The sequence below is a fragment of the Sinohyriopsis cumingii genome, chromosome 11 (assembly GCF_028554795.1).
Source record: "Sinohyriopsis cumingii isolate HCF-2022 chromosome 11, ASM2855479v2, whole genome shotgun sequence".
In the NCBI taxonomy this organism is placed as follows: domain Eukaryota; kingdom Metazoa; phylum Mollusca; class Bivalvia; order Unionida; family Unionidae; genus Sinohyriopsis; species Sinohyriopsis cumingii.
Window position 1 is genome coordinate 71,019,718 of NC_142971.1, and position 17,425 is coordinate 71,037,142.

General features: G+C 34.7%; 1 long non-coding RNA gene across 1 annotated transcript; it reads right to left on the minus strand.

Moving 5' to 3' along the window:
- Window positions 1-4,890: 4,890 nt before the first annotated feature.
- LOC149788689 (uncharacterized) lies at window positions 4,891-6,126 on the minus strand. Its single transcript, XR_016424419.1, has 2 exons — window positions 5,988-6,126; window positions 4,891-5,308 (listed from the first exon to the last, which is right to left on the minus strand). It is a non-coding gene; the product is annotated as an uncharacterized LOC149788689 (long non-coding RNA).
- Between the last annotated feature and the right edge of the window lie 11,299 nt (window positions 6,127-17,425).

The window sequence follows — 17,425 nt, forward strand, 5'->3', positions numbered from 1 at the left end:
AACCACTAGGCCACCGGAGCGGTTAGATCGAGAATAAAGATGACAATTGTTGTAAAGAATTATAAAAACGTAGAAATGAGAATTTTTTATACCTATATATTGTGCTAGCTACATAGAGAAAATCAATGCATCAAATTCATGTCTGTAGTTAGAATTACCAATAATACTTGTTCCAAACTAAAAGGAAAGTCTTTTAATTGGTAAATAAGCTCCGCAGCCCCATTAGAAGACACCTCGTTATCTCAAAGCACAACATTTCGGCATCTTTCTTTTAATATATCTGCTACTCTCAGTTACTCTTCGTAACCTGCAAATCAATGGCCTGACGAAGATAAATGCTTGCCGTTTAAATTTATGTATCCATTAAAAGAAGACGAATTACATTTTTAATATACAACATTTATCCACTTCACCCTTTTACTCGTTTTTCCCCATGATGATTACCATTATGATACGTGCAAAATCATTTTCTCAACGTTTACAGTGATTTTTGATGATTTTATAATTTGTAATTCGGCGTCGGGTCTAATCGTAAATCTCACCATAATACTTCATCGTCTGACACATTACAAACGGAAAATCCATATTTTCTGCATATTTAAGAAAGGATACAAGGAAAACTGTTTTTTCTCTCACCCTTTTTGAACTCAATGTGTCACCGTACATTGTACATAGGCCGTAAATTGTACTTGATATAGACTTCCAATCAATACACATGCACGCCGTCGGCTAGTCGACTCGTTCAACAGTGACGTAATAATAACGAAGACAGAACCTAACCCAATGATCCTAATATAGCAGTTGAAGTTTCGAAAATACATTACTTAATTCATTATAACAGTAAATTTAAAGAATTCTGTTGGATGAAATTAAAGGGATACACTACTCTTAAATCTAAGAAACCGATTTTTAATCTACAATGTTCTAAACAGAATAAGACAATTTACATTTGGAAGATTTTCTGCATATTTGACCTGCTGGTCGATTAAAAAAGGACATGTGTACTCAGCTACATGCTCGTTGATATGCTGCGTGCAACTGCAAACTGCACAGACCCAGATATACCGCCATAAAATGGACGAGCATGAGTGGGCCTATGAAGTTTGCTCGGAGTAATCAGAACTATTAAATAAGGCAATCAGGAGTAATCAGGACTATTAAATAAGGCAATCAGGAGTAATCAGGACTATTAAATAAGGCAATCAGGAGTAATCAGGACTATTAAATAACGCAATCAGAAGTAATAAGGACTATTAAATAACGCAATCAGAAGTAATAAGGACTATTAAATAACGCAATCAGAAGTAATAAGGACTATTAAATAACGCAATCAGAAATAATCAGGACTATTAAATAACGCAATCAGAAATAATCAGGACTATTAAATAACGCAATCAGAAGTAATCAGGACTATTAAATAACGCAATCAGAAGTAATTAGCAATCAATACATATCCTGATCTGCCAGAGCAATATTCGATGGCGGATCATGGTTCACGTTCTTTATTATTCGACTCGACTTTCAAGCAGATTGTAACGGTGTTCTGTTTAATTTGTCGATGTATTGCTCTCCCAACATTTGAATTGCGTAAGACGCTGCTAAAGTCATGAATGGAAATATCTATCTACGTATGAATGCAACATTCAAGGAGTTTACTATTGTAAGATCGAGATATATACGGTCTTCATTTTTCTACAGTACTGACTAAACCGAGTTCATTAGTTACATGTTAAATGTACCAAAATAATTATATACTAAGCACCAGTTTAGACATAGTCTATATAATACTATCATAGATTACGCACCATCTTGAACACTACATATACGAAACTAAACATAGTTTTTCTCGTTTTCTGCCAATAGATGCACTTGCAACAAACAAATGTAAATATAGTGCAAGCAACGTTTCCAAAATCACCTGCTCACATTTATATGCATTGTCGTCCTGCGCCAACCAAAAACTTGCAATTTACGTTTAGACTTGACTGCTTACTCACACTGAAAGCAAATGTTCATCCTGATTCATATTTAATATTCATGTTGATACATATTTAGTATTCACGTTGATTATTATTTATTATTCATATTGATTATTATTTAGTATTCATATTGATATATATTTAGTATTCACCTTGATTATTATTTATTATTCATATTGATTATTATTTAGTATTCATATTGATTATTATTTAGTATTCACGTTGATTATTATTTATTATTCATATTGATTATTATTTAGTATTCATATTGATTATTATGTAGCATTCCTATTGATTCATATTTAGTATTCGCAATGATAGATATTTAGTATTCATTTTGATTCTTATTTAGCATTGATATTGATTCCTTTTTAGGATTCATAATGACACAAATTTAGTATTTCTTTTGATTCTAATTTAGTATTCATGTTGATTCATATTTAGTATTCACGTTGATTCATATTTAGTGTTCATTTTTATTCATATTTAGTATTCATAATGATACTAATTTAGTATTCCTGTTGATTCATATTTAGTATTCATGTTGATTCTAATTTAATATTCATGTTGATTCGTATTTAGTATTAATGCTGATTCTAATTTTGTATTCCTGTTGATTCGTATTTAGTATTCATGTTGTTCTAATTTAGTATTCCTGTTGATTCTAATTTAGTATTCATGTTGATTCTTTTCTAGCATTCATGTTGATTCATATTTAGTATTCATGTTGATTCATATTTAGCATTCATGTTTATTCATGTTTAGTATTCATGTTGATTCTAATTTAATATTCATGTTGATTCATATTTAGTATTCATGTTGATTCATATTTAGTATTCATGTTGATTTATATTTATCATTCATGTTGATTCATATTTAGTATTCATGTTGATTCTTTTCTAGCATTCATGTTGATTCATATTCAGTATTCATGTTGATTCTAATTTAGTATTCATGTTGATTCTAATTTAGTATTCATGTTGACTCATATTTATCATTCTTATGTATTTATGTTTGGTATTCATATCGCTTCATACTATACTGAATACCGGAAGCACAAGAAATTTACACGTGTATATGATATAAATTACAATGATACAGAATACTATAAATTTACACGTGTATATGATATATATATATATATATATATATATATATATATATATATATATATATATATATATATATATATATATATATATATATATATATATATATATATATATATATTACAATGATACAGAATAATATAAATTTACACGTGTAGATGATGTAAATTAAAATGGTACAGAATACTATAAATTTACACGTGTATATGATATAAATTACAATGATACAGAATAATATAAATTTACACGTGTATATGATGTAAATTACAATGATACAGAATACTATAAATTTACACGTGTATATGATGTAAATTACAATGATACAGAATACTATAAATTTACACGTGTATATGATGTAAATTACAATGATACAGAATACTATAAATTTACACGTGTATATGATGTAAATTACAATGATACAGAATACTATAAATTTACACGTGTATATGATGTAAATTACAATGATACAGAATAATATAAATTTACACGTGTATATGATGTAAATTACAATGATACAGAATAATATAAATTTACACGTGTATATGATGTAAATTACAATGATACAGAATAATATAAATTTACACGTGTATATGATGTAAATTGCAATGATACAGAATACTATAAATTTACACGTGTAGATGATGTAAATTAAAATGGTACAGAATACTATAAATTTACACGTGTATATGATGTAAATTACAATGATACAGAATACTATAAATTTACACGTGTATATGATGTAAATTGCAATGGTACAGAATACTATAAATTTACACGTGTATATGATGTAAATTACAATGATACAGAATACTATAAATTTACACGTGTATATGATGTAAATTACAATGATACAGAATAATATTCATTTGAGAGTTATATTGATCACCCAAAACTCTTGGCGTTACAAGTAATGATCATGTCTAGATATCTATTGACACAATTACTTAGGTGAAAACTTTCTATTATTTTCTTATCTAGTATATTAACATTGCTTAATGTAATAGTGATATTGTTTAATATATCTTTTACATAAATCACCATATTTCCGGTAAGTTAATTCGCATAACGTTTTACATAAATCACCATCTATTTTCAAGGTTATTAACATTAAACGTTTCAGTTATTTCATTCAAATGTAAATATTTCTATACATTACAACTCAGTCTATGGAGATCTTTGGATACGATCGTACTGCAGTTAAACCATAAACAATAACATATTTTGTTGAATTCCTTTTTTAAGATAGATAAGGTTTGAAGAACAAATACTTTGAAATATTAACGTGTTTAAGTTCGTCTACCTTTCGATGATCATGTTTCTTTACCTAAGCATGCCACATTTTCATTTCAATTATGTGTTCTTGGAAGAAAAAATGTATGGTTCATGTCAATAAATATTTATGTATGCTGTATTATCTTCTCTCCCAATAATACATATTTATGAAGGCACTTTACAAAGAAGTGTTCAGGAAACAATGACAAAACATTCATCTGATAGCGTGCTTTGTATGTGTGGAAATTTGATACGCCACTACGATAGCGTACATCCACTATTTTATAACGTTTTAGAATGAATTCACTTGTAGGAATTATAGTGTGTGTGTGTGTGTGTGTGTGTGTGTGTGTGTGTGACGATTGTATATGGGTGGGAGTGCTCCCAATATTATATTTAACTACTATAGAAGTCCCACCCAAACTCTTACTTGTTGAAAATTAAATTTAGTGAAAGATAGATGTAAAGCTCTGATCCCCCAGTGAGCATTTCTGACGGTTGGATGGTTAAATATACAAAACAGCTTAAAGTCAGTGAACAACAATTTAATAACAATTCAGTAATCAAATGACTCAAACTTCCAATTACACTCCTTCCACTCGACCCTTTAATAAGCCTGTTGCATCACTTGATTTGCAGTGTGAGATTGATTTTCGTCTGTCCTGGTATTTATGCTCACCTGTTGTATCCTTTCTCTCTCCTATTTCTCCCGATTCCTTCTCCTCTTCCTCCCCGACCTTTCTCGAAATTCCTTCTCCCTCTCGACTGTTTCTAGACTCCTTCTCCTCCTCATCCACATTCTCTAGGCTACTTCTCCTCCTCCTCTACTTTCTCCTCCACGACTACCTTCTGTCGACTTCGACTGTCTCGCCCAGAGTCTCCATTCCGTCCCCAACTCCTGAAGACTTGGAACTCAATGGAACCGGATGTTCTCTGTCCCCTAAAAAGCTTTCTGTGAAAACAAGGACGGTACAATATGTTTCTTCAGCCCCATCATCTCATGCTACATACAGCATATCATGAGATAACGGCTATTCAATTTCTTCACTCGCACATTCATTCACATCAAGATACCCATACGTTTTTGTCCGCTAAAACAAACGTCATAATACAGCACGGTATAAATTACTTCTTATACATACATCAATAAATTGTGTCACCTCAGTCCATATTCCTAATCTCGTTACACTAAACAATATCAGAATATTTAGATGCCTTTCATTACCTTACAACTCATAGAAAGTATGCAAATATTCAATATCCATGCTATGATACATGCATACATCCATAGGAACTAATGTTACATGATTCAACCATTTTCCAGATTCACGGTTCAAGCCTGTATAAATTATAACATAATGCATTAATAAATGCACTGGTTTACTACAAAGTAACCTAATAGCGAAATACAAGATTAATTCTGACCACAAGCTAACAATCTACATAACTCCACCTCGCATCTAATAATTATCTAAGTAAGGCTCAAGCCAATGTATCAAATACGAATGTAAATGAAAAAATTGCAAATATAATTCTACATACTAAACGATCCTAGTAATTAATTTTACATACTACAAAAAGGTACAGGTATGATGCCATAATATTCTGGAAATATCCAGCAAATAACATACCTTTCTGAAGCTTTGTCTTTCCTTAGAATTTATCTCAAAGGTCTACCGCCAAATTACGAGTGGTTTCGTCTTAGAATAAACCCTATTGATCAGATATCCTCCTAGGCGAATACCAAATTGATCTTACGATTCGGAAGGTATCATTTGGGTCTAAATTGTAATCATGCCCCCATCTCAGTTTTCGATTGTATATCGATGTGGACCGATCCAATCAAATTTAGCGGACAATGTCCCTCTCGCTGTCTGTCAATGTGCAAAGGATAAGAACAGGCCTCATTCACCCGTGGACTTACCTTTTTATCCTTGAACAAACTTTTAACATATAGGTGTGATGACGTGAAGCCTTTGTTAAGAGTTGCGACTGGTCGCCTTCACCAACTCAAGTTTCCGGTCCCTGCCTGGTCATGGTCACCTTGCGTATGAGTTCAACACTAGCCCCGCGGCAATGTTTAGAGATCAAACAACGCTGCTGTAATATTCCCAAGACATGCAGATTAAAGCTTATACATGACTCTATAGATGGGGCTTAGGAAAGTGACAATCTCTGTCTGTCTGTCTGTCTCTGTCTGTCTGTCTGTCTGTCTGTCTGTCTCTCTCTCTCTCTCTCTCTCTCTCTCTCTCTCTCTCTCTATATATATATATATATATATATATATATATATATAGATAGATAGATAGATTCTCATTGTTCCCACTATGAAAACAAAGTCATATGGACAGTGTTCTTTTTCATACCAGGGCCCAGCAACGTGGAATGATTTGCCCACTGAACGTAGACACAAAGACACAGTGATCACATTCAAGAGGGCTGTCAAAACTCGCTTTTTTCGACTGCAAGAATAAACTTAAAGACCTAATAATGTTTCCTACCTGAAATATTCTCAGCAAGTTTCTTATTTTTTAATGTTTTTCTAATTTCATGTTCTTTGTTTTTGTAATAATATTATTATGTTTCTTATCCTATAGGTGTTGTCTAATGTTGTAAAGCGCTTAGAGCTTCTAAAGATTAGGCGCTATACAAAGTCCTCATTATTATTATTATTATTATTATTATTATTATTATTATATATATATATATATATATATATATATATATATATATATATATATATATATATATATATATATATATATATATATATATATATATCTGTGTGTGTGTACGACCTCATTGTTTATCTTTCGCATGATAGATAGGTTTGGTTTTCTTTCATCGGATTCATTCAGGTTGGCCATATTTATTTGTTAATTTGCTTCATTACCCTTATTTATTTACGTATTCCTTGCAATTTTGTCACCATCACAAAGATAGAGAGTTCATTCTGATGTCAAAGCAAATTAGATGTTTTCAAGCAGCCTACATCGTTCAACCTCAGAACAACAAATTGAAAACAGCTAATAAATGTGTTAGTCATTTTTCGGTCACATAACTCATTTTAAGAGACTTTTTAATTCAATTAAATTTTACATATACTACGGAACAATATATTGACGAAGCTGAACATTCTTACACAAAAAGAAAAGGAGTAGATGCTGGAATATAGAGGACTTGTCATGGTCTGGTCTGACAGCAACATAATGGCATAGACCTAACAATTGGGGCTACTTGTCCTTTTTACACAGGGTCGGTGTCCACAATGTACTTTTACAAGCCATGCAGTTACTACTGGATCTGCGTTAAATAAGAAAAGAGCAGATAGTTTTAGAAGCAATACAAATGTTGCATTTTTCAAAATGATCGAAAATGCAGGAATGAGAATGTCTGCATCCAAAAGCAGTTGAGTAGCGGTCGCTTTCGCTTTGACTAACGTTCATGAGTCGCGACCGGAAACGGTGCCTCTTCGAATTCAAGCATCGGATCAACCCATGTTGGCTTCCAGTGCGTGCCTTTGGCAAGGTACTTTACTCCAATTGCCTCAGTACTAAATATCCGTAGTGACACTGACAAAAACCAGTAAGTTAGAAATTAAACAACAAATAAAATATAAATATTGATCCATTAGCATGCACTAGGAATTTGTATTGCTTGTCAGCCCAAAACAATACATTTATGCACAGTTATTCTCATAAAAAGCTCAAAGGTCGGAACGACATCGTTTAATTTCTATACTTGGTAGTGTCGCCTACTGTGAGTCTGTATGAAATCGAAATGTAACTTCGTAGTCATTGATATCATCTGCTCTTACTTCTAACATACAACCTTCCTTTATAAGGCAAATAGTATACTGATGTACAAACACGTGGTTTATGGGTCTTGTTAATACTAATGGTTATGAAGCTAAAGTCGACATGTTCACGTGCATTACTGCTCTTTACATAATCGTTTTTCACTCAAGTCGGCGTTGTGCTTCGTGCCTTGACGTGTCAGGGTCTTAACTGAAAATGCTATTAATATTCAATAAAATGTAAGCCAGATCCAGTCTCCAATACTCACTAGTGAATCGATTAATTTGCTAGATAATTAAAGCCGCCAATAACTGATTGTTATCAGTTGGTGCCTTACACTGTATTCACGCCCTTTTCATGCTGACTGAATCAAGACTTATCAGGTACGAAATTAATGTTCAGTGCATTTAAAACAAGCATATAAAACGTGCTCCAAAGCGTGGGCAGGATTTTTAAAGCCACACCCTATGATGTAATAAAAGAATAAAACCAGGTCGCGAGCCGAATCTGGTCCGCCGACTGTAAGGTGCACGATGTAAAGGGACCTAGTGTGAAATGGCCATAGTGGACTGAGTAGTTCATGGACGAAACAAGCTGGGGTTGACAAGTCTGCGTAAATTATATAACGTCTGTGGCAAGCTTCAAGAGAGGCAAGTCCGCGTACGTGTAAGGCCACGATTTCCGTTACACACAAACTTTTGTTAAACAAAACAGTCCTGTATTCGGGTTCAAACACCGGTCGAGTCATACCAAAGACTTATTAGGATGGTACTAGGCAGCTGCCTTGCTTGGCGCTCAGCATTAAGAGGTTATTGTTAGGACTGGTCGGATTGGTAATGTTGCACCTATCGTACTTTTTTATGTTGTATCGTTATTATGTAACCTCGTGTTCATCCAAAAATAGAGATCTAACACATTGTTACTAATTTCTCAGTAATTTCTAAGTATTCAGAGAAAGTAATATTTCCGGCAAAACGCCTATCTCGCATGCCACTTTTAAAGGATATGTCACTAGTACTTATATCTATTTGTTTTTCTAGCTTCAACACCTGAAGAACGATGAGTCGTAAAGAAAGCTCTTACCAGTCCGGTAACAATGCGAAAACTAAAACTTGCTGACCACTCTGTTAAATGTCTGATAAGCTGTAATCGTCATTATTTTCGTCCATTTGCAGATTTCCTTGGCAAAAAATGCAGCTTGGCTGACTTTCTCGTTGTTCGTTAAGGTAGCTCACTCATTAATGAGTTTATAACTGAAGTTCAAGATCCGTTTCGGGACAACAAACATTCAAGAAGACGCTCATGAATTCGTAATACAATGGGTGAGACAGGACGGACTGTGAATCGCCAATACAAAGCGTCACAACCATCTAGAAATTTATTTTTGAGGTAATATAATCATGCTAAAATATACTTGTATGGCGTTCTTGCGGTTAAATGCTGCACCAGACTGTAGCCGTTGTATCCAGGAAGGGTAATCGTGTTTCACAATTTAAAAACAAAACAAAACACAACATATATTCGGTTATGTTCTCTCAGTAATTTACTACTTCCCATGGCAAACAAAGACGGTGTTAGATCAACTGTGTAAAACCAGTATAGGGTATTACACGGATTTTAGGATTTAAATTTATTTCGTTGAATGTCGTTAATCAGGCAACTGACCAAGGAGAAGCCCCAGAACGAAAAACAAACTCGTTTGACGCATATCATATAGTTACAATGGCGATGTAACACCAGTCTGGAGAAATCGTCCGATCAAAACCAATTTCAACCTATTTTATATTTGTGTTGTCAGTTCTTTTCGCTTTTGCAAATGTGTAGTAGTTTGGCCTAAATGGTGAAATTCCTTTTGAAGTGATGGTACATTTTGACATATAGACTGCTTTTTCTGTTTGAGACCAATCCTTTGAGTACCTTCAAACACCATGCTAAAGACCAAGTTTAGCGTCGTCAGTCCAATAAAATGGCCAGTCTAAAGATTTAAAATTGAAAAACAGAATTTGTTTCTATGAGGCCATTAAAAGGCCAAAATTAAACCAAACGGTATAGTTTTCTAAAGTTGGAATTAAAATGGCTAATTTTGCAACAATCCAAGGGGTTCACTTGACCGAGAGATGTCAAACTCTGGCGCGATTCCGCTAAAAGTCATAAGTTTCCAGACACCTCTTTACAATTCATTTTGTATACTAGAAAGTCTAATGTGTCCATTATATAATAATTTTACTCAATGAATACGAGACCACATATCTCACAAAATCCCAATTGTCTATTAACCGCATGTTTAAACGGGTTCACTTCATTAACTTTCTGCAACTCAGCGTCAGTATTTCACGCCATAAAACTATACTTATCAACCACCTAATACAGGGAACTAATATTACTACGCTTCGTTAGGCTAGTCAAATCATGGTTCAAAGCCGAAATTCGCCGAAAAGCACTCACTAACTGATAAGAACTCACCAACCGATAAACATTCACTAACTGATAAGCACCCACCAACTAATAAGCACTCACTAACTGATAAGCACTCACCAACTAATAAGCACTCATCAACTAATAAGCACTCACCAACCGATAAGCACTCACTAACGGATAAGCACTCACCAACTAATAAGCACTCAACAACCGATGAGCACTCACTAATTGATAAGCACTCACTAACTGATAAGCACTCACTAAGCGATAAGCACTCAAAAACTAATAAGCACTCACCAACCGATAAGCACTCACTAACTGATAAGCACTCACTAACCGATAAGCACTCACCAACTAATAAGCACTCACTAACCGATAAGCACTCACCAACTAATATGCACTCTACAACCGATAAGCACTCACTAACTGATAAGCACTCACTAACCGATAAGCACTCACTGATAAGCACTCACCAAACGATAAACACTCACTAACTGATAAGCGCTAACCAACTAATAAGCACTCACCAACCGATAAGTACTCACTAACTGATAAGCACTCACTAACCGATAAGCACTCACTAACTGGTAAGCAATCACCAACTGATAAAGACTCACCAACTAATAAGCAATCATGAACTGATAAGCACTCAGCAGCTAATATGCAATCACCTACTAATCAACACTCACCAACCGATAAGCACTCACTAACTGATAAGCGCTAACAAACTAATAATCACTCACCAACCGATAAGCACTCACTAACTGATAAACACTCACTAACCGATAAGTACTCACTAACTGATAAGCAATCACCAACTGATAAGTACTCACCAACTAATAAGCAATCGTCAACTTATGAGCACTCATCAACTAATAAGCAATCACCTACTAATCAACACTCACTAACTAATAAGCGCTCACTAACTGATAAGCACTCACCACTGATAAGCACTTACCAAATGATAAGCACTCACCATATAATAAGCACTCACTAACCGATAAGCACTCACCAACAAATAAGCACTCACCAACTAATAAGCATTCATCAACTGATAAGCACTCGCCAACTAATAAGCAATCACCAACTAATAACCACTCACCAACTAATAAGCACTCACGAGCTGATAAGCACTTACCAAATGGTAAGCACTCACCAACTAATGAACCCTCACCAACTGATAATCACTCACTACCTGAAAAGCACTCACCAACTAATAAGCACTCACCAACCGATAATCACTCACTAACTGATAAGCACTCACAAACCGATAAGCACTCACCAACTGATAAGCAATCACCAACTAATAAGCATTCATCAGCTGATAAGTACTCACAAACTAATAATCATTCACCAACTGATAAGCATTCACTAATTGATAAGCACTCACCAAGTGATAATCACTCACCAAATGATAAGCACTCACCATATAATTATCACTCACCAACTAATAAGTACTCACAAAGTAATAAGCACTCACCAACTAATAGGCATTCACCAACCGATAAGCACTCACTAACTGATAAGCACTAACCAACTAATAAGCACTCACCAACTAATAAGCACTTACTATCCAATAAGCACTCACCAACTAATATGCACTCTACAACCGATAAGCACTCACTAACTGATAAGCACTCACTAACCGATAATCACTCACTAACTGATAAGCAACCAAACGATAAGCACTCACTAACTGATAAGCGCTAACCAACTAATAAGCACTCACCAACCGATAAGTGCTCACTAACTGATAAGCACTCACTAACCGATAAGCACTCACTAACTCGTAAGCAATCACCAACTGATAAAGACTCACCAATTAATAAGCAATCATGAACTGATAAGCACTCAGCACTAATAAGCGATGACCTACTAATCAACACTCACCAACCGAAAAACACTTACCAATTGATAAGCACTAACCAATTAATAAGCACTCACCAACTGATAAGTACTCACTTACTGATAAGCACTCACTAACTGATAAGCACTCACTAACTGATAAGCAATCATCAACTGAGAAGCACTCAGGAACTAATAAGCAATCACCTACCAATCAACACTCACCAACTGATAAGCACTCACCAAATGATAAGCACTCACCATATAATAAGCACTCACCAAATTAAAAGCACTCGCCAACTCATAAGTATTCATCAACTGATAAGCACTCACCAACTAATAACCACTCACCAACTAATAAGCACTCACCAACTGATAAGCACTCACCAAATGATAAGCACTCACCATATAATAAGCCGTCACCAACTGATAAGCACTCACCAACTAATAAGCTCTCACCAACTAATAGGCATTCACCAACTAATAGGCACTCACCAACTAATAAGTGCCACAACTGATAAGCACTCATTAATAAGCACTCACCAACTGATAAGCACTCACCAAATAATAAGCTCTCTCCAACTAATAAGCACTCACTAACTGATAAGCTCTCACGAATTCACATTTTTAACGACTTCAAATTCTTTGTATTGCATGTTGTTTAGCAATGATTAAAGGCAAACAATACCTGCATAAACGTATCAAGTAATTTACGATTTAGCAACGAGCTAATATTCCCCCTGTAAGCCGTCAAAGGCCTCGCGTGAAGGTGATCTCTTAAATGATATAAAATAGGCATCGCAAAAGTCTTCAATCTAAAAGAATTAAACAAAAGTATGCAGCCTTCTTCATTTCCTAAATCAAGGGCCGTCTTAAATATTGGATGAAAGTTGTGAACGAAAGAAAATTTGACTTACTGGTAAATTTAATTGTTATATTTTTTAATGACATTTTCTCTTTATAACGCAGGTTTTGATAGAATGCATTCTAGTCCATCATGCCTCGTTCCATTAAGATCTGTTACTGTTGAGTTCATTCCAGAAGTGGGGGGTGGGGGGGCGGCATGCCTATAAGCTAGGCATATAATGTATTGACAATGGGGAACTCGGTCCTTACTGTCAAATGTCTCTTTTAATTATTAAGGGACCTATTATACACCTTGTGTCTTTATCTTAGCAAATATGAGACTAAATTAAACATTGCTAATCTCTGAGTGGAGAATTACATGCAAAATGCACAGGGAACAGCATTTTGCTCGTATCGTATTTAATGACGTACTGTTATATCCGTTTAAAGATGACAATAATGTATTTAATGTCACGTGGGTGATGACATATTGCTATGAATGTATCGAGAAATGTCGTTTAATATACAGTGTACATACTCAGTAAGCTATTCCACACAAGGTCAAGGTCAGTTTACCAACTTTGTCATTATTGTTACTAATATCCTGTGTTCAACAGACCAGGCCGAAGCAAAGCAACCGACGACTCAAAATGGTGTTTAATCGTTGGGAAGTGTTCCAAATCGGCCTATTCTTCCGTAGGAAATTAATGTCCTAATGGCAACTGAAGCCCATTCTTCTATGGGAAACCGTTGGCTAATGACCCTATGGGTTTGTGACACATTCATCGGTAGGAAACAGCGGATTAATTTCCTTATGGGGTTTTACACTTGTAAATCTTTTATAGAAGGAAATTATGAAAATTGAAAGCACTTCATCCAAATTAGGTTCGGTTCATCGAGTCTTTCTAATGTAGCACTAGCACCAAGATAACTGTGATACCCGGTATTAAATTAAGTTGGGGCATTTTTCACAAGTTCGTCATGTCATTATATTGCCTGGATCCCGGTTTCGTGAAAGGTTGCTTTTCTGTGCATGTTGCATTCACGTGATTTTCTGCCAGTAATAGTTAAAACATAGATTTGTTGAAGTGCTTTGATTTCGCAATTATTATAAAACTGGATGGTATGGATGTATGGTATGTATGTATGGTATGGATGGTATGGATGGTATGGGTGGTATGGATGTATGGTATGGATGGTATGGGTGGTATGGATGTATGGTATGGATGGTATGAGTGGTATGGATGTATGGTATGGATGTATGGTATGGATGGTATGGGTGGTATGGATGTATGGTATGGATGGTATGGGTGGTATGGATGGTATGGCTGGTATGGATTGTATGGATGGTTGAACGCGAGTTTTCGGCACATGATTCATGACGATTTTCATGTGCGAAGGAAGCAAACATGCAGACCGCTCGGGTGTCCTAAGTGGTTAGAGCGTCCGCCTCTGATGCGGGAGGTCTCTGTTTCTAGTCCAGTCCGATTCATACGAAAGACATAAAAATGGTTCTTGCAGCTGCGCTCAGCACTGATGCCTCAGTGCCAGACATCACAATAAACTGCCACACTGCAGACATTGTAGCGACATGACTGAAAAAATTGTCAAAGCTACGTTAAAATCCAAATAACACACATACACTCACACGCACACATATACACACACTTCTTAAAATGCAAGCTTGTACCGGCATAACCACAGCTGGCAAATACTTCGGATATTGTACATTGAAGTCTTTATTGTTTCATTCTTTTGTCTACCATTTGTGTGTGCGTGTCTGGCTTCCTCTTCGACTATGACAAGGCTTCCATGCTATGATACATACAGTGTGTTAAATTCATATGGATATTGGCGTTAATTGCCTTTCAGATATTCGCATTTTCTTCCTAGTGTCTTGTTATCAACATGATGGATGTTACTGTGGTTAGTTATACGGCTTGTAATGAGGAAGTATAGTTGGCATTTAATTGTTTGGACTGGATTCTTTTTTTTGTGTGTGTGTGCACAAATCGATATTAAATAACCAGTCCGCATATACAGTAAGGTGATATTTTGAAAGAACACTTATGATCCTATTCGGGGCAACAAACTCACGGATATTATAAAATTGTATCATACATTATTTTTTTAATCCCTGTCGTTTACCATATGTACATGATAAATCATAAGGATGTTAAATGCATTCTGGACAAATAACTCACAATGAAAGTAATGAAAGTTATTTTTAAATGAAACAAACCCCGCCAGCCCCAAAAAGAAACCACGCCCATGTCATGGGTGGAAAGGATTATATGAAGAAACGGAAAGGAAGATATACTACGTAAGAAAGTCTTTTCAGCACAATATGACAACGGTCTTATTTGATCCATTACAAAAATAATACAATCTTAAAATCATTCCATTTTTCCATATATCACACAAAGAACCATTCCGAATATTGCTCACCCTATGCTGTTCTTCTTGATAGGTAACGCGTGATGCAATGGTTTACCGAGAACAAACATTTCGAAATTAATTTGTTGCCATCACTGTCACGTATATATAAAAGATATGTTACGTGTACTGTTTTTGTATTGTCACAAGTGTCAGCAAAAGGTAAAATGGTATTTACAGCGGAAACGGTGTCAACCAGATTAAAATGTAAACATTATCATGTTAGAGTTGTTGAGTACAGACAAGTTTAATGTAAACACCGACATAAAAATGTATGAGATTATGTTTTAAGCTGCTGTTTATTCTTATACAATATCCCTGTGTATTGTTCGTTTTGTCTCCAAACAGAGGTCTTGAGGGCATGGCACGTGTTGCAACCGATGTAGTAGTCTACCGTCGTAAGCCGCTGCTCAGTTTATTTAAGCGTGTCAACACTAAGGGAATTAAGAGCGTCAGTGTTTTACGTTGGAATAATCCATCAAAGCTTATCAAAGAATTATAGCTCCATTTTGTTTACATCGCTTTCTTTCTTGACACAATGTGCACTCAGCCATATTTCAAGATTCGTCTCAAAATCTGTTGATATAGTGTCATTCATATGGCCCGCAGGATAGGTTAATTGGCTTTGATAATAATGTCCCCCTGTGGTACACCTGTACATATTTACCAACCACCCGTAATAATTGAAATCATCAGTATGGTCTTGTTAGCAGCAGACATTCAGTGAAAACCATGCTGCATATATATATATATATATATATATATATATATATATATATATATATATATATATATATATATATATATATATATATATATATATATATATATACTCACAATGTGAAGTGGACACTTTGCAAACTGTTTCCGCTAGCAGGTTTGCTAGGACTCTGTGGTCATAAGCAATGCCACAGAAAGAAGCAAAGCCAATCAATTTTGTACAGCATAACAGTTTAATTAATAAATATTATGAAATGAAAATTTAAGAGGAACTTTCAGTATTATGGTCTGAATCCAAAACAATCCCAAGAAAGTTCTATCAAGGTAAAAAAACAAAAAACGAAATGTTCTATATAAATTCCAGATCCAAGAATAGATTGGTCTGCCAAATGTTATGACGTGTTAAAATAGCATCGTCCATAACTCTTTTTAATAATTCACAACATTTCCCAAATATCGTTAGAGTCCAATGAGCACTTTATATTTCCACTGAATAATCCCGCCAAATGTTTTTCCTTTCAAATAATATATAAATACAACACATGCACGTCTGCAGACTTAATGTTACAACACGAACACAAGAAATAAGAATGAGAAAGCTGCCCAGTCAGATTCAATTATTATTATGAAAATATGGTCGCAAAATATGCAACAGTAAGAGTAAGAACGGATAGGTTTTGTCAAATTCGGGAAATAATGTATTTCCATAGATTACGAAGTGAAAACTCTAAACATGACTTCTGTTATTTCGAAATAAATCCCACTTTTCATAGAATTTTGAAAACAAGTTCTAATATTTAAAGTTCTGAATAAACCTTAGTGGTACTCCATGGCTGGAAGGTTTGATATGCCTGCAGTGGCATGTGTCGTACTGATGTGATAACAGGCATTTATTGAAACACAATAATACAAATCCAGGATTATATCTTTATTTGAAATTTCACTCCAAATTCAAGTAACTATTACCCAAAATTGTCATTTCCAGAGAAGAATAACTGGAAGT